At 50.4% G+C, this 16,785-nt stretch overlaps 2 non-coding genes across 2 annotated transcripts; both read left to right on the forward strand.

Moving 5' to 3' along the window:
- Nucleotides 1–10,556: 10,556 nt before the first annotated feature.
- Trnar-ucg (transfer RNA arginine (anticodon UCG)) lies at nucleotides 10,557–10,629 on the forward strand. Its single transcript has one exon. It is a non-coding gene; the product is annotated as a tRNA-Arg (tRNA).
- A 5,785-nt stretch (nucleotides 10,630–16,414) lies between these two features.
- Nucleotides 16,415–16,487, forward strand: Trnar-ucg (transfer RNA arginine (anticodon UCG)). Its single transcript has one exon. It is a non-coding gene; the product is annotated as a tRNA-Arg (tRNA).
- The last annotated feature ends 298 nt before the right edge of the window (nucleotides 16,488–16,785 follow it).

The raw sequence follows: 16,785 nt of genomic DNA on the forward strand, positions 1-16,785 counted from the left end.
ACACCCGCCCTGAATCCAATACCACTCCCGATGTCGTCCTAGCCTCCCCCACCCTGCTTGGCCGCATAGCGGTGGACGTCCTTGATCCCATTGGCAGTGACCATCTCCCTGTCCTCCTCACTGTATCAGACGGTCGTCGCCCCCGTCCCGACCCGCGCCATGACCCTCCCCCGAAATATGTCCATGATTACTCCCGTGCCAACTGGAATGCCTACCGGGACTCCCTTGCTCTCCAGGTCGATAGCCACCCCCTCACCTACCACCAACCTGATGACGTTACCCGTGCTGCCTCCTTTCTCCAGCAGACCTTGTCTGAGGCCGTGGAGGCCCACGTCCCTACCATTGCCATCCATCCGCACCGCCCCACCTTACCCCCACAGGCCGTCCTTCTCCTGCGTGAATCCCGCCGGCTCTACCGTGCCTTCCTTCACACACGTGACCAGGACACACTACGACGCCACCGGCAACTACAGCGACACATCAGGAACTTACTCACGGCAAAGAAACGCCGGGACTGGCGACAGACATGCACCCGTCTTAATGCCACCTTACCTATCAACTCGTCCAAGTACTGGTCAGCCTTCCGCCGCCTTACCGGATCTAAACCCTCTCCCTACTACCCTCTCCTTCATGATGACCACCCCTTCCCTGATGCCCTTAGTAAGGCCAACCATTTCGCCTCCTACCTCTCCGATATCCTTACCATCCCTGACGATCCCCAGTTCGATTATTCCCTCTTTCCTGATGTCCGTGATCGAACTGATACCTCTGTCCCCCCGCTTGCTCCTGGCTTCCAGTACTTGGACAACATCACACACACAGAACTAAATACCCCAATCACCACTCAAGATATCATTGCTACACTTCGCCCTAAACGCAACACTGCTCCCGGTCACGATCGTGTTACTTACCGTCACCTCCGTGAAGCTCCTGCCTCCTTCCTCTCCACATTGGCCAGGCTCTACAATGTGGTCCTGTCCACCGGCTACTACCCCGACCTGTGGAAAACCTCCCGGATCCTGATGTTCCTCAAGCCCGACAAACCGCCTTCCGCTGTCTCCTCCTACCGTCCCATCAGCCTTACCTCGGTCTTCAGCAAGGTCCTGGAATCCATTCTTACCCGCCGCCTACACAAGCACCTTCACCAACACCGCCTCCTCCCCCCTACCCAATGTGGCTTTCGGCCGTCCTTCTCAGCCGATGACCTCCTCCTTCACCTCACTCACCTCCTCTCCGAACAACTCAATTCCCGTCGTTCCGCCATCTTCCTTTCCCTCGACCTCGAACGCGCATATGACCGTGTGTGGCATTCCGGTCTCCTTTTCAAGCTCCAAACCTTTGCTCTTCCTCTCAACTATGTCCGTCTGGTCGCTTCCTTCCTTTCCCACCGTCCTTCCTATGTCACCATCCACAACACTGATTCCTACACCTTCTACCCCTCCGCCGGTGTGCCCCAAGGTTCCGTCCTTTCCCCTCTTCTTTACCTCCTTTACACGGCAGACATGCCTCCACCTGCACCTCCCCTACACCTTCTCCAGTACGCCGATGACACTGCCTTCCTTGCCCTCGCTCCCACCCTGCAACGCTCCCAGCACCTTCTCCAATCCTATCTTGACCGGTTCACCACTTGGTGTAACCAGTGGCTGCTCAAGGTCAATCCTTCCAAGACCCAGGCGATCATTGTAGGCAAAACCACTCGTTCCTTCCGTCTCCTTGATTTCTATCTTACTATTTATGGCCGTCCCATCACCCTCACACCTACTCTCAAGTACCTTGGTGTCACCCTCGACCGTCGCCTCTCCTGGAACCCACATCTCCGGACGATCCAAGCCAAGGCACGCTCCCGCCTCCGCCTCCTTAAGCTCCTTTCTGGCCGTACATGGGGTCTGGACCCTTCCACCATCCTCTACACCTACAAGTCCCTCATCCGTCCTATCCTTTGCTATGCTCATCCCGCCTGGATCTCTGCCCCTCCTACCTTCTACAAGTCCATTCAGATCCTAGAACGCCATGCGCTCCGCCTCGCCTATCGCATCCGTCTCCCTTCCCCCACGCGGATCCTCTATGACCTGATTCCCTTCCCGCACCTCCTCCTTTTCCTCGAACGGTTACGGATCCTCTACACCTCCCGCAAGCTTGATCCTCCACACCCTCTTGTCTCTCCCATCCTCTCCCACCCCAACCCGCTGCCGCGCCTGCATTCCTATATCCCACCTGCTCTCCATCTTTACACCCTCCACACCCTCTCCCTCGGTGGCTTCCGTCAACTCCCCCTCCCTGATGATGCCCTCCTCCCCTCCATCTACCCCTCCTACCAACTTTGAGCCTTACCTTCCCTCTCCTCTCCTTTTCCTGTGGGCACCCTCTCTCCCTTCTCTCCCTCCCTCCCCTCCCCTTTCTCCTTGGGCTTCCACTCCCCCTACCCTCCCCCTTCTCCTCCATCCCTCTCCTCCACTGGCATCTTCCCCTCCCCCTCTCTCTCCTCTTCCCCACACCTTTTCCCCTTGGCAGGCCACGACTCTGCTGTCTTCCATCAGTTACTTTCATCGTCCTACGCCGAAGACCGTCGCATGTGTTTGTGCCTCGACTCTCCTGCAGTGTGTTTGTGTTTCGTCGTTTGTGCTCCGCTGGTTCACGTGTGGCCATCTGCCATCTGCGTTTGTGCACCGTGTTTCTCCGCTTTTATCCATTGTGCTACGCACGTGACCGACTCCGTTTTAACTCTGTTTTGTCTACTGTTTGTACCCCGCCGTCTTGATTGTTTTTATATCTCACTCCTCTCTGTTCTGTGTATACTCTGAGGCCGAAGAGCGGCATACTTGGTCCGCTGCCGGCCTACCTGTTTGTCACAGGTATTAAAATCACAATAAAGGAAAAAAAAAAAAAAAAAAAGGTACGGCATAAGGTGGGACGAGGCTGTCTGAATTACATTTTGTAGATGTATTTCTCACAAATCTCTGAGCTTGTCGTCGTCGTCGTCGCCGCTTCTGCAGAAGTAGCAAATGGCCATCGTAGCAAATGCGGCGAGGGACACCCTGCCATCGATTCCGAATGCGCGAAGTGTGTGGTCTTGTTTTCCTATCTATGTTTGGTCGGTCTCGTAAGAGGTTCAATGTAACGAATGGGTGGGAAAGAGTAAGGGGCAGCGGCTGCGTGGAACGAAAACACAATTCCTCAGGCCATTCTGGCTCTACCTGCCGACGCGTACGGACGTGCCTCCTTTTGCTGCGTGTAGTCTGTGTTTCGCCAGTGTATACTTTTGCGTTTCGGTGTTTTTGAGTTTTGTGATTTTCTTCGTGTGTAACTTGTGATGCTTCTGCCTGCTGTGTTCTGTTTTTGTATTTTCTATCGACGATTATATGTCGTTTGTGGAGTTTTCGGTAATTACCGGAATCTCCCCTTGATTACTGCATACCATGGCTACAACTGTGAGGAAGAATACGCTGGTTTTTGCCTTCGCTAACGAAACCCGACGTGTTCAGCCGACTGCTCTGGAAATTCATGATTGGCTTGATCAGGTACTTGGCATAAATTCTGATATGGTGCATACCACTCAGCTAGATACTGACAACTACTGTGTTTTCCTAAAGTTTTTGGATCCCGTTTCGGTCGATAAAATTATTGAAAAATTCGGGTATCATGTCGAATTTTTGCCTAGAGACGGCACTACAAGTAAAGTGGCTATCAGGAGAGCTGATGCTCTTTGTAGATCTGTGCGGGTGTTAAATTTACCTATCGAGATAGATAATGAGAAAATCAAGGATGCCCTGTCTCCATATGTTGAGGTAAAGGATATAGTTAACGAACGTTGGTCGAAGCAATTTAAAATTCAGAGCTTCAATGGTATTCGTTCGGTAGAGATGGAAGTAAAGACGAATATCCCATCTCATATAATTGTTGACGGGCATAAAGCACACGTGATTTATACTGATCAATCCCCTACGTGCCATATATGCAATTAATCGGGTCATTTAAGGCAGGAATGTCCCCGTCGTGTCTTTGTACTAAAAACAAATTTAGTCCAACGCCGCAAGATGACCTTGAGCGAAGTTTTGGCAACCGATAACACAACCAAACAGGTTGAGGGTTCGGATCCTGTACCTAGTTCTGGAACTATTGCAGTTGATGGCAGTGATTTTCCACCCCTGGTAACACGCTTCAATTGTGATACCTCTGCCCGTGAGTTAGACGTACTAACCAAGAAACGACCACTTGAACATACTGATGATCATTCTGATGATGACACCTCCCGACAATCTCCTGCTGTAAGTAAACAGAAAGCTGGGGATGAAAATCTGCATGTGCCCCAAGACGGAATGCAAGTGGATTTAATTGCAGTTTCTGATACATCTCGCTCACTGCCAGAAAATGCAACGGCAGCTGCCGACAGCGAGAAAGTAGAAGTCCCCCAAGCAGTGACAACTTGCCCAGCTGTAAACAGCGATAATCAGCTGTTTACCGACGGGAACTTCGCGAAAGCGGTAGAACAACAACACCGCGACACCGCAACAGCACAGCAACCGGCACCAGAGTGTAAACAAGAGAAAGTGTTTACTCCTGAACCGGAAAATAAGCAAACACCGTCGCAAGCATCACAACAAACGAAGGTAGCATGTAAACAGCAGGCAGTGTTTACAAACCAGGTCTCTCTAGACACTGCTGCTGAAGCGGCCGCGTCGAGTGTTGCCACAACAAAATCAGGTCAGGGTTTTCAGGGCGTCCACCGCCGTACGCTAAAACCACAACCGAATCTTACTGTTTCTCGCACCCAAGCCAAACAAAAAGCGGACAAGTCAGACGTAAAATCACAGAAAAATATACGATATGAAATTGTCAGAGAAGGTGCTCCAGATGAGCCTCCTGACGCACTCAATGTCGAACAGCCCCTCAGTACTAAGGTGCAGGATGACAATGGCAGACAAACTAACGTTTAGCGACCGTGTTACTAGGACTGCTACCAAGTTCTGAATGACTGTAGTTCTAAACCGGATTTCAGCACTCCAAAAGTACAACAGTTTTTTTTGACCAAATTTGTCGGTGGCCAATAGCAAGTTAGAGATGCAAGCATACTCTATCACAACGGTCAATATAAATAGAATTCGAACCTCATTAAAGTTAGCTGCTCTCGAGGAATTTTTGTATGACTCTCTAACCGATATCGCTTTGCTACAGGAGGTTGTAACGACGGAATTTGTAATACCAGGATACACCGCAATTGTTAACGTATCTTGTGAAACACATACAGGAACAGCGGTTCTGCTCAGGGAAGGGATTCCCGTATCTCAAGTGGAGCGGTTGGAATCTGGAAGGGCAATTAGTATTAACGTTTTAGGTAACACATTGATTAACTTATACGCGCCCTCAGGAAATAGTAATAGACAGGACAGGGCAGCATTTTATAAAGAGGAACTTATATATTTATTACGTCGAAACCCAAACAGTTTTATAATGGGCGGTGATTTTAACTGTGTGTTAAATCGTAAAGATCAACAACCACATTTTAACGGTTCTTTGGAACTTAAACGCCTAGTAACCGACCTAAAACTAAAGGACGCATGGGAGCTAAAATATCCAACGAAGGTTGAATATACGTATATAACACAGACTTCGCGCAGTAGAATAGACAGAATTTATGTTTCCCAAAACTTGGAAAGATGTCTAGTAAATTCAGAAATCGTACCTGTATATTTTAGTGACCACTGCAGTATGAAGGCGTGCATTAATTTAGCTCCACAGGCGATTCAGATTTTTAGGAACCAGTGGCATCTAAATGTCTCTCTCTTAAAAGAGCAAGGTTTGGCAGACGCGGTATCGGATGCGTGGACCTTATGTCTGCGGTCGATCGAGAGGCACCCCACAGTATTAGACTGGTGGATTAAGGTTGCAAAGCCGAGACTGAGAAAAGGGTGTACCAGATACAGCAGAGAAAGAGCGTGGGAGTTAAAAAACTGTATGGAATTTTATTACAGTTTGTTGCGGGACCTCTATGACCAGGCAAACGTGTCAACCATTAGATTACAAGACATCAGACACACCAAAGCGAAATTACTCGCCATTAAAAGACAACAGATGGGAGGTTTAAAACTGAAGTCCAAGGCGAAGTCGGTGGTAGATGATGAAACAACATCCTTATATCATCTGCTTCGGCATGCAAAGAATAGGCGACGCACTGTTATTAGTGAACTTAAAACCCCCAATGGGACAACACTGACGTCTCAGAAGGAGATTCTAAATGCAGTATACCAGTACTACTATGCATTATATTCCTCCAGCCCACCTCACGAGGGGTCTCTGCAAGAGTTTCTCAGTGTTTTATCCCCACAGTTGACAAGTTCTGAAAACGACGAAATCCTTTCTGAAGTCAGTAACGAAGAGGTTCGTGAGACAATAACCAAGTCCCCGATGAATAAATCTGCTGGACCCGACGGACTCCCTGTAGAATTTTACAGAAAGTTCTGGTTCTTAATTGGTGACATGTTTACATGCATTGTCAATGAGATTTTTAACGAGCAGACGATACCTGCAGATTTTAAAGACAGCAAAATTGTACTTTTACCGAAAAACAAAGGGACGACAAGTTTAAACAAATACCGCCCTATTTCCCTTTTAAACACTGACTACAAAATAGTATGCAAGATTTTAAAAAAAGAGACTCTCCCCTCTGACCGACAAATTAATTAGTCAACATCAGTCATGTGCAGCAAATAGAAGTATTTTTAATACGATTTCTGAATATAGAGACATCATCGCCTTAGCATCGGTTTCCAATATCAAATGTGCTTTACTTTTTATTGATTTTAATAAGGCTTTCGACTCGGTGAATCACCGCTTCCTATTTGAGGTACTGACAAAAATGGGACTCGTCCACAAAACATTTAATGTTATAAAAAACGTTGCTACTGGTCTGAACGCTAAATTAGCTGTCAACGGTCAGCTGATGCGGCAAATTCAAATAAACCGCGGCATCCCACAGGGAAGTCCCTTATCTATGTTTTTGTTTGTTGTGTCGTTAGAGCCCTTTTTAAGAAGTGTTCATGAAAGGTTAAAGGGCATAACTATAACTGGCAGGAAAACTGTAGTGAGAGCCTATGCTGACGATGTTGGTGTCGTCATAAGAGGGCAAGATGATGTAATTCGACTAGGGGCCATTCTTCAAAACTACTGCAGCGCATCGGGTGCGACAGCAAACTAAAATAAAAGTACAATCCTGGGAATGCGGGGTCTTGAACGGATACACAGCGATTGGGCGAAGTCAGTTACCACCCATAAAACCCTGGGGACAATCCTGACGGCATGTCCAATGAGGATGACAGCCCTCAACTGGAAAGAGGTATTAACAAAGATTCAAGGGGGACTTATTGAGAACTCACAACGACTTATGAACCAGGTTCAGAGGGTCAGGTTCATTAACTTATGCATTCTCTCAAAGGCATTTTATATGGCACAAGTTTTTCCCTTGCCGAAGTTGATAGCTCAGAAAATAATGTCGAGGGTTGCAAATTTCTTATGGAAGGGGGAAATCTTCAGGGTTAACCTAAGAACTGCGACTTTACATCCTAGAAATGGAGGCCTCGGACTGGTGGACATACGCAATAAAGCATCTGCGCTTTTCATAAAAAGGTCTTTAAACATATTTCACGCCAACCCCGGCAGTATTACTACACAATTGTTTAAATGTGTCCAACCAGAAAGCCTTCAACCACCGGCAGAAGTACAAAAAATTAACCCCCGCCTGCGATACGTTAGGATCTTGTACACAGAATTGAGCTATGTTAACGAGAAACTCAGAACTTCACTGCACATTACAGCCAGAGATATCATGAGACAAAGACAACACTATGAAGGACAAAATAAAATTGCCACGAAATATATGAGATACAACTGGGATGCAATTTGGGAGAATATTAGTTTTAACGGGCTCAATTCACATGTGGTAACGGCATGGTACAAAGCCGTCAATAATATTGTCAGCACCAACGAGCGGCTTTATAAAATTGGGAAAGCTGAAACCCCCTTATGTCAGAAATGTAAACTAGTTGACACTGTGATTCAAAGATTTACGTGTGCTGGAAATCTCAACAATTGGCATTGGCTCAGGAAAAGTCTTGCACTACTGCAACGAACGTCACCCAATTCCATTACTCCTATGGTGCTTTTCAGACCTGAAACTAAATATTACCCGAAAACCAAAAATAATGCAATACACTGGTTAATGGGACAGTTTGTCCATTACTTTATCAATAAAATAGGTGGTGACGACGAAACGGAATTCAAGCTTTTTATGCAAATGGAGTACAGCAACATTAAGCAATATGCAGACCACAGGAAAATGTATGGAAACATGCTGATCATTTTATTCGAACGAATAGGTGTTGGTTAAAGCGCACAGTATAACACTAAATCTACTATTTTAGGAGTACTGCAGAAGTGAAGTATGAATCTACGTTCAAGATGAAGGAAATGCCTCTTCTTTTATCCATTTATGTTACGTCTGCAACCCAATAAGTGTCTCATAAATGCTCGATGTATATTGCAATATAATCACATGTTTAGTACTCGAATGTCTGTTGACTGAAAACTCGAATGACGGCTTTGCAATGAGATCTCCACCCCAGACGTCGTACAACCAGTGCTCCTTACCACAATAAAGAGAGCAGGCGAAAAATATACACGACTATACCCGCTTTTCTATAACAATTAAAATGCACTGAAGGAGCCATTCGGTAGGAGTGATGGTGGGGGCATCGTGGCCAGGCCTCGAGTTCTTTGACCCCTGCCCTCTTTGTCCCCGCCATGCGCCTACTGATATGCATCCTTACATAAAACAATAAAAAGCGGTCCAAGGCTAAAAAATAAATAAATGAATAAATAAATAAATAAAACAAAAAATAAAAAAATGGATAAGGCAATTAAAAAAATGGATAAATCGTCGGACTTCGGATCTGAAGATTACAGGTTCGAATGCTGTCACGCTCGTGTTTTTCCAGTTCTGAAAAAGAAACATACCGTTTTAATGTAGCAATTGAGCAGTAAAAAAAAAAAAAAGAGTCGTAGAGCAAAAAAAAAATGGATAAGGCGTCGGACTTCGGATCCGAAGATTGCAGGTTCGAATCCTGTCACGGTCGTGTTTCTCCACTTCTGAAAAAGAAACATACCGTTTTATTGTAGCAATTGTGCAGTACGAAACCGTCTGAATGTTGCTGTTGACCATTTTGTGCTTGGAGATGGTCTTGAGCTTGAAACACACACAAGAAGACCGGTGTTAACAAGCGAAATGGTCGGCAGAGTGCCCTCACCGCGAAGTTTGACTGGCACTTGCACATCTAAAACAACGTTGGAAAGTAACTCGTTCGGCTTTTGAGTCACGTCAAGTATGTGTGTTAATTTTGACGCCGCTAGCTCTGCAGATTGTCATGCAATTCCTTTACCTCTCAGAAATGATTATGAAATAAAAGTGAAGTACGTGACGAGTGTGACATTAGGAAAACATTGGGAAGCATGGAGAGATTCTGTATGGGACCAACCAACCTGAACGAGTACTGTGTGATCTGCTACCCAGCAGGTATTCAACGAGGCAGCACGGCTAGCTCAGTCTGAAGAGAATGAGACTCTTAATCACAGTGTCGTGGGTTCAAGCCCTACGCTTGGCGGAACAGAATTTTTTTCCACTGCAGATGTAAATTATCGATTTTCTGATTAACGTGATGTAATGGAAATAGCAACTTTAAAATTTGCCTACGTGTCCATCAGTCGCAAGAAAACTGTATTTGAAGGTGAAGGTGATTTTGTAGACATGTGTGAAAGTCATGTTCTGAAGTGCAGCTGGTTTTTGTTTGGAGAGAACATCGGCTACGTGTCAGATGTGTAGCCAAGCAGTAATGGGTCGCCATAGCTGCAAATATTAGTCGAAAATATGAAGTGTAGGCAGCTGAAGTCTGATGATTCAGACGACCGTACGGACGAAGTACGCAAAAGTTCCGTTAGGCCGCGCCTTTTTAGCTCAGTGGTTGAGCACTGGTCTAGTAAACCAGGAGTCGTGAGTTCCATCCTCACAGGAGGAAGACGAATTTTGGAAATCAGTTGCGCGTCATGGCCGTATAGCAAACAGTATCTGTGATGACGAACAATTAGCGACAGGCGTTTTATTAAGAATTACTCTCAGATGTGATTAAGGCGAATGGCGCAGATAAAGCATTTGCCAAAGCGGTACGGCATAAGGTGGGACGAGGCAGTCTGAACTACATTTTACAGATGTATTTCTCACAAATCTCAGAGCCTCTCGCGGTCGTCGTTGGCGTCGCCGCCGCCGCTTCTGCAGAAGTAGCAAATGGCCATCGTAGCAAATGCGGCGAGGGACACCCTGCCATCGATTCCGAATGCGCAAAGTGTGTGGTCTTGTTTTCCTGTCTATGTTTGGTCGGTCGCGTAAGAGGTTGAATGTAACGAATGGCTGGGAAAGAGTAAGGGGCAGCGGCTGTGTGGAACGAAAACACAATTCCTCAGGGGGTGTGAGCGTTTCGAGATGAGTCGTATATAAGTTATACTTGGTCGTCAGTGACCGTGTGGCCTAATGGATAAGGCGTCGGGCTTCGGATCCGAAGATTGCAGGTTCGAATCCTGTCACCGTCGTGTTTCTCCAGTTCTGAAAAAGAAACATACGGTTTTAATGTAGGAATTGTCATGGCCGTATAGCAAACAGTATCTGTGATGGCGAATGGCGCAGATAAAGCATTCGCCAAAGTGGTACGGCACGCCGTCTTTGGCGGAACTCGAGAGAGTTGCGCCCTTCGAAGATTGATTTCCGCAATCGTCGAAGCGATAGGTTTAGCAGCAGCAGCAGCAGTTCCAGTAGCGGTTCCCGTCGCAGTTCCAGCAGTTCCAACAGTTCCGGCAGCGCAGGCACCAGTGTCAGCAGCAGCCGCCGCCCCCGCAGCGCGACTCCTGTCGCCGGTGCAGCCCTTCCTGCTCGCCGTTCTCGTCGCCGGCTGACGCAGTCTGCCCCGTTCGTCGTCATCGCCGCCGCCTCCGCCAGCCCGCCGCCGAGCCCGTCCTCCTCCGCCGCCGCAGCAGCAGGGCGGGGCCCCGGAGCCCGCTCCCCGCCGTCGCAGCAGCAGCCGCCGCCGCCGTCTTCGCCTTCCTGGACTTGTGCAGTGTAGTGTAGTGTTTGTCTTCGTTGTCTGTCATCCTTAGTGTTTCTTTTTCCCTCATCCCGTTCAGTTGTTGCATTTCACCATTACCATCCCTACCACCACCGCCTCTATCACAGCCATCACTTACACCTCCCCCTCAGCAGCTGCCACCACCATTACTTGGTGTGCTCAAACACCCCCCGCCCCCTACATCCCACCCCTCCTCACCCTCCCTCCCCAGCTCCCTTTGTCGCTCCTTCACCCCCAACCACCTCACCTGACCCCTTCCCTCCACTCCCCCACGCCACTTCACCCGCTCGTGCAGCCCCCGCCCGGGTTGTGGCTCGGAGAGCCACCACCCGTGCCGCACCATCACCAGCACCAGCACCAGCACCAGCACCAGCACCTGCGCCCGCACCTGCATCATCTGCAGCGCCGGCCCCAGCACCACTGCCGGGACCTGCCTCCCCCCAACATCTTCAGGTTGCTCCTGTACCCCGCCCCTCTTCCCATCCTGTAAAAAGTCCAAGTGGCACCCCTGCCCACTCCACTCCCAAGAAATAACAGCCCCTTCCCCCTCCTCCCCCCAAAGATGCCATGGATGTCTCCCCGCCCGCCCCTTCTACCGCTTCCTCTACCACCCCCTCCTACAGATACCTCCTTTCCTGTCCAGATCCCTCTCTCCTGGAGGCCCGCAACCTCACCTTGCTCCTCCGCCAACACTTTCCTGGCGCCCCTATCTCCCTTCTCACCCCCGTAGGGACTCCGTCCTTATCACCTCCTATAGCCCCACCCTCCACACCGACATCCTATCCCGCATCCCCATTACAGGATTCGGCCCCAATGCCTCTCTCGCCCCTTCTCCTTCCCCTTCCTCATCCCGTCAACACCAACCCCCGCGTCGCCCGCCAACCCTCACCACCGTGATCACTCGGCTTAGTCCGACGATCACGGAGGAGGAGGTGCTGGCAGAGCTTAAGGCGCATCCCTACCTCGATGTTCGTGCTGTTCGCCGGATCCACAACCCTGCCGGCCCCACCCGCCTTATGTGGGTTTTTTCTGAGCACTCTCCTTCGATCGACCTTCTCCTCAAGGAGGGTGCCCTCCTCTTCAACCGCCGCTACAAGGTCGACCCTTCTCTCTCCCCTCCCCAGTCCAGAGGTGCCTGCACTATAATGCACACCAAACATCTGAGTGCCGCGAGGCCCCTGTCTGCCCTCACTGCAAGCAAGCGCACTTCCTCCAGCAGTGCCCCAACCTTCAGTCCCCTCCATCCTGCAACACCTGTAACCTCCCTCACCCCACATACTCCCAGAAATGCAAGGCTCCACCAGCTCCTTCCACTCCTGAACTCACCGTCCCTGTCCACCCTCTGGATGACCCTACCCCCCTCTGGTAACTCCATTTGTCCCCCCCCCCCCCCCCACTGCTGAGGACATCATCCGCTTTGTCACCATTCTCCTCCAAAACGTCCATCCTTTTCAGCGCCCCCACACCCTCCAGCAGATATCCCTCGCCGCACGCTCCGTGTTCCATCTCAATACCTATGCCACCTACTCCCATAACCAGGCCCACTTCACCTTCTCCCATCTTGACACCCTCGTCTAAATTCCCGTCCTGGCGCGACAGCACCGTATCTTGTTCAATAACATCCGCTCCCTTCCTGTCAACAAGAACCTCCTTCTGCATACACTCACGACCCACCGCGTTGCTGCCTTCCTCCTGAACGAAACCTTTCTCCAGCCCCACATAACCATCCCCACCTCCCCCTACCTCCTTCATCGCTCCGACAATCCCCTCCCAATAGCGCGTGGTGGAGTCGCCATTGGCCACCACCGCCAGATCCCTGTTCGGCTCCAACCCCTGCCTCCTGACCCCATAGAACATCTGATCCTCAGCCTCTTCTTCCCCGGCCTCACCATTACCTGTGCCACCATTTATGTCCGCTCCACTGCCCCTATTCCCTTCGACTTCCTCTCCCACATTGACCGTACCTTCTCCTCCTACGTGATTGCCGCCGACCTTAACATCCATAGTCGCTCCGCTGCCCAGCTACGGCGGTGGCATCGGTTCCTCGCCACCCTGCAAGGAGATGTCCTTCCTCTTCCCCAACACACCCGCCCTGAATCCAATACCACTCCCGATGTTGTCCTGGCCTCCCCCAACCTCCTTGGCCGCATAGCGGTGGATGTCCTTGATCCTATTGGCAGTGACCATCTCCCTGTCCTCCTTACCATATCTGACGGTCGTCGCCCCCGTCCCGACCATCGCCTTGACCCACCCCCCAAGTATGTCCATGATTACTCCCGTGCCGACTGGAATGCCTACCGGAATACCCTTACTGCCCGAGTCGATAGCCACCCCCTCACCTACCACCAACCTGATGACATCACCCATGCCGCGTCCTTTCTCCAGCAGACCTTGTCTGAGGACGTGGAGGCCCACATCCCTACTGTCGCTGTCCACCCGCACCGTCCCACTTTACCCCCACAGGCCATTCTCCTCCTTCGAGAATCCCGTCATCTTTACTGTGCCTTCCTTCACACGCGTGACCGGGACAAACTACGACGCCACCGGCAACTCCAGAGACACATCCGGAACTTGCTCGCGGCTAAGAAACGCCGGGACTAGCGACAGACATGCACCCGTCTTAATGCTACCCTACCTCTTAACTCCATAATGACCGTCCCTTTCCTGACAACCTTAGTAAGGCCAACCATTTTGCCTCCTACCTCACGGATATCTTTACTGTCCCTGACGATCCCCAGTTCGATTATTCCCTCTTCCCCGATGTCCGTGATCGAACTGACACCTCTGTCCCTCCACTCGCTCCTGGCTTCCAATACTTGGACAACATTACACACACCGAACTCAATACCCCTATCACTACTCAAGACATCCTAGCTATACTCCACACCAAACGCAATACCACTCCTGGTCACGACCGTGTTACTTTCCGTCACCTCTGTGAAGCTCCCGCCTCCTTCCTCTCCACCCTGGCCAGACTGTACACTGTGGTCTTGTCCACCGGCTTCTACCCCGACCTGTGGAAAACCTCCCGGATCCTAATGTTCCTCAAACCTGATAAACCACCTTCTGCTTTCTCCTCCTACCGTCCTATAAGCCTTACCTCGGTCTTCAGCAAGGTCCTGGAGTCCATTCTTACACGCCGCATCCACCAGCACCTCCACCAGCACTGTTTACTTCCCTCCACCCAATGTGGCTTTCGGCCATCCTTCTCTGCCGATGACCTTCTCCTTCACCTCACTCACCTCCTCTCAGGACAACTCAACTCCCGTCGCTCTGCCATCTTCCTCTCCCTCGACCTTAAACGCGCATATGACCGTGTATGGCATTCTGGTCTCCTCTTCAAGCTCCAAACCTTTGCCCTTCCCATAAACTACGTCCGTCTGATCGCCTCCTTCATTTCCCACCGTCCTTCCTATGTCACCATCCACAACACGGATTCCTACACCTTCTACCCCTCCGCCGGTGTGCCCCAAGGCTCCGTCCTTTCCCCTCTTCTTTACCTTCTTTATACGGCGGACGTGCCTCCGCCTGCACCCCCCCCCCCCCCTACACCGTCTCCAGTACGCCGATGACACCGCCTTCCTAGCCCTCGCCCCCACCCTGCAACGCTCCCAGCACCTTCTCCAATCCCATCTTGACCAGTTCACCTCTTGGTGTAACCAGTGGTTGCTCAAGGTCAATCCTTCCAAGACCCAGGCAATCATCGTAGGCAAAACCACCCCTTCCGTCTCCTTGATTTCTATCTTACCATTTATGGCCGTCCTATTAACCTCACCCCCACCCTCAAGTACCTTGGCGTCACTCTTGATCGTCACCTCTCCTGGACCCCTCATCTCCAGACAATCCAAGCCAAGGCACGCTCCCGACTCTGCCTCCTCAAGCTCCTCTCTGGCCGCACATGGGGTCTGGACCCGTCCACCGTCCTCCACACCTATAAATCCCTCATCCGTCCTATCCTTTGTTATGCCCATCCCGCCTTGATCTCCGCCCCTCCTACCTTTTACCAATCCCCTCAAATCCTTGAACGCCATGCACTCCGCCTCGCCTATCGCATCAGCCTCCCTTCCCCCACGCGGGTCCTCTATGACCTCATCCCCTTCCCACACCTCCTCCTTTTCCTCGAACAGATACGGATCCTCTACACCTCCCACAAGCTTGATCCTCCCCACCCGCTTGTCTCTCCCATCCTCTCCCACCCCAACCCGCTGTCGCGCCTGTACTCCTGTATCCCACCTGCTCTCCATCTTCACTCTCTCCACACCCTCTCCCAAGGTGGCTTCCGCCAACTCCCCCTCCCAGATAATGCCCTCCTCCCCTCCATTTACCCCTCCTACCAACTTTGAGCCTTGCCTTCCCTCTCTTCTCCTTATCCTGTGGGCACCCTCTCTCCCTTCTCTCCTTCCCTCCTTCCCTCCCCTCCCCCTCTCCCTGGGCTTCCGCACACCACCCCTCCCTCACCCATCCTCTCCCCATTGGCATCAACCCCTCCCCCATTCCCTCCTACCCTCGCCCCTTCCCTCTGGCAGGTCCCCGGCCTTACTCGTGTGACAAGTACATCACCAACGGCCGAAGATTGTCACTGCAGTGCTTATGTGTTCTGACGTCCCGCTAGTGATCCGTGTCTCTTGTTCCGTGCTCCATCGTTCACATGTGCTACTTTGTATCTCTCCGTTATGTGCTGTGTGAATCACTTTTAACTTGACTGCTCCACAGTGAACGGCTTCTGTTATTTTACTCTGTTTTGTCTACTGTTTTTTAACCTCAATGTCTCTGTGTGTCTATTACTGCTTGTACTATGTTCATGTCTGTGGCCGAAGAGCGGCTTAGTTACGCCGCTGCTGGCCTACCTATGTATAGGTTTAAAATAACAATAAGGGAAAAAAAAGTACGGCATAAGATGGGACGAGGCAGCCTGAATTACATTTTATAGATGTATTTCTCACAAATGTCTGAGCCTCTCGCGGTCGTCGTCGTCGTCGTCGTCGTCGTCGTCGTCGTCGCCGCCGCCGCTTCTGCAGATGTAGCAAATGGCCATCGTAGCAAATGCGGCGAGGGACACCCTGCCATCGATTCCGAATGCGCAAAGTGTGTGGTCTTGTTTTCCTGTCTATGTTTCGTCGGTCTCTTAAGAGGTTGAATGTAACGAATGGGTGGGAAAGAGTAAGGGGCAGCGGCTGTGTGGAACGAAAACACAATTCCTCAGGGGGTGTGAGCGTTTCGAGATGAGTCGTATATAACTATACTTGGTCGTCAGTGACCGTGTGGCCTAATGGATCAGGCGTCGGACTTCGGATCCGAAGATTGCAGGTTCGAATCCTGTCACGGTCGTGTTTCTCCAGTTCTGAAAAAGAAACATACCGTTTTAATGTAGCAATTGAGCAGTACAAAATAGTCTGAATGTTGCTGTTGACCATTTTGTGCTTGGAGATGGTCTTGAGCTTGAAACACACACAACAAGACCGGTGTTAACTAGCGAAATGGTCGGCAGAGTGCCCTCACCGCGAGGTCTGACTGGCACTTGCACATCTAAAACAACGTCGGAAAGTAACTCGTTCGGCTTTTGAGTCACGTCAAGTATGTGTGTTAATTTTGACGCCGCTAGCTCTGCAGATTGTCATGCTATTCC

This window comes from Schistocerca gregaria, chromosome 11 (assembly GCF_023897955.1).
Source record: "Schistocerca gregaria isolate iqSchGreg1 chromosome 11, iqSchGreg1.2, whole genome shotgun sequence".
In the NCBI taxonomy this organism is placed as follows: domain Eukaryota; kingdom Metazoa; phylum Arthropoda; class Insecta; order Orthoptera; family Acrididae; genus Schistocerca; species Schistocerca gregaria.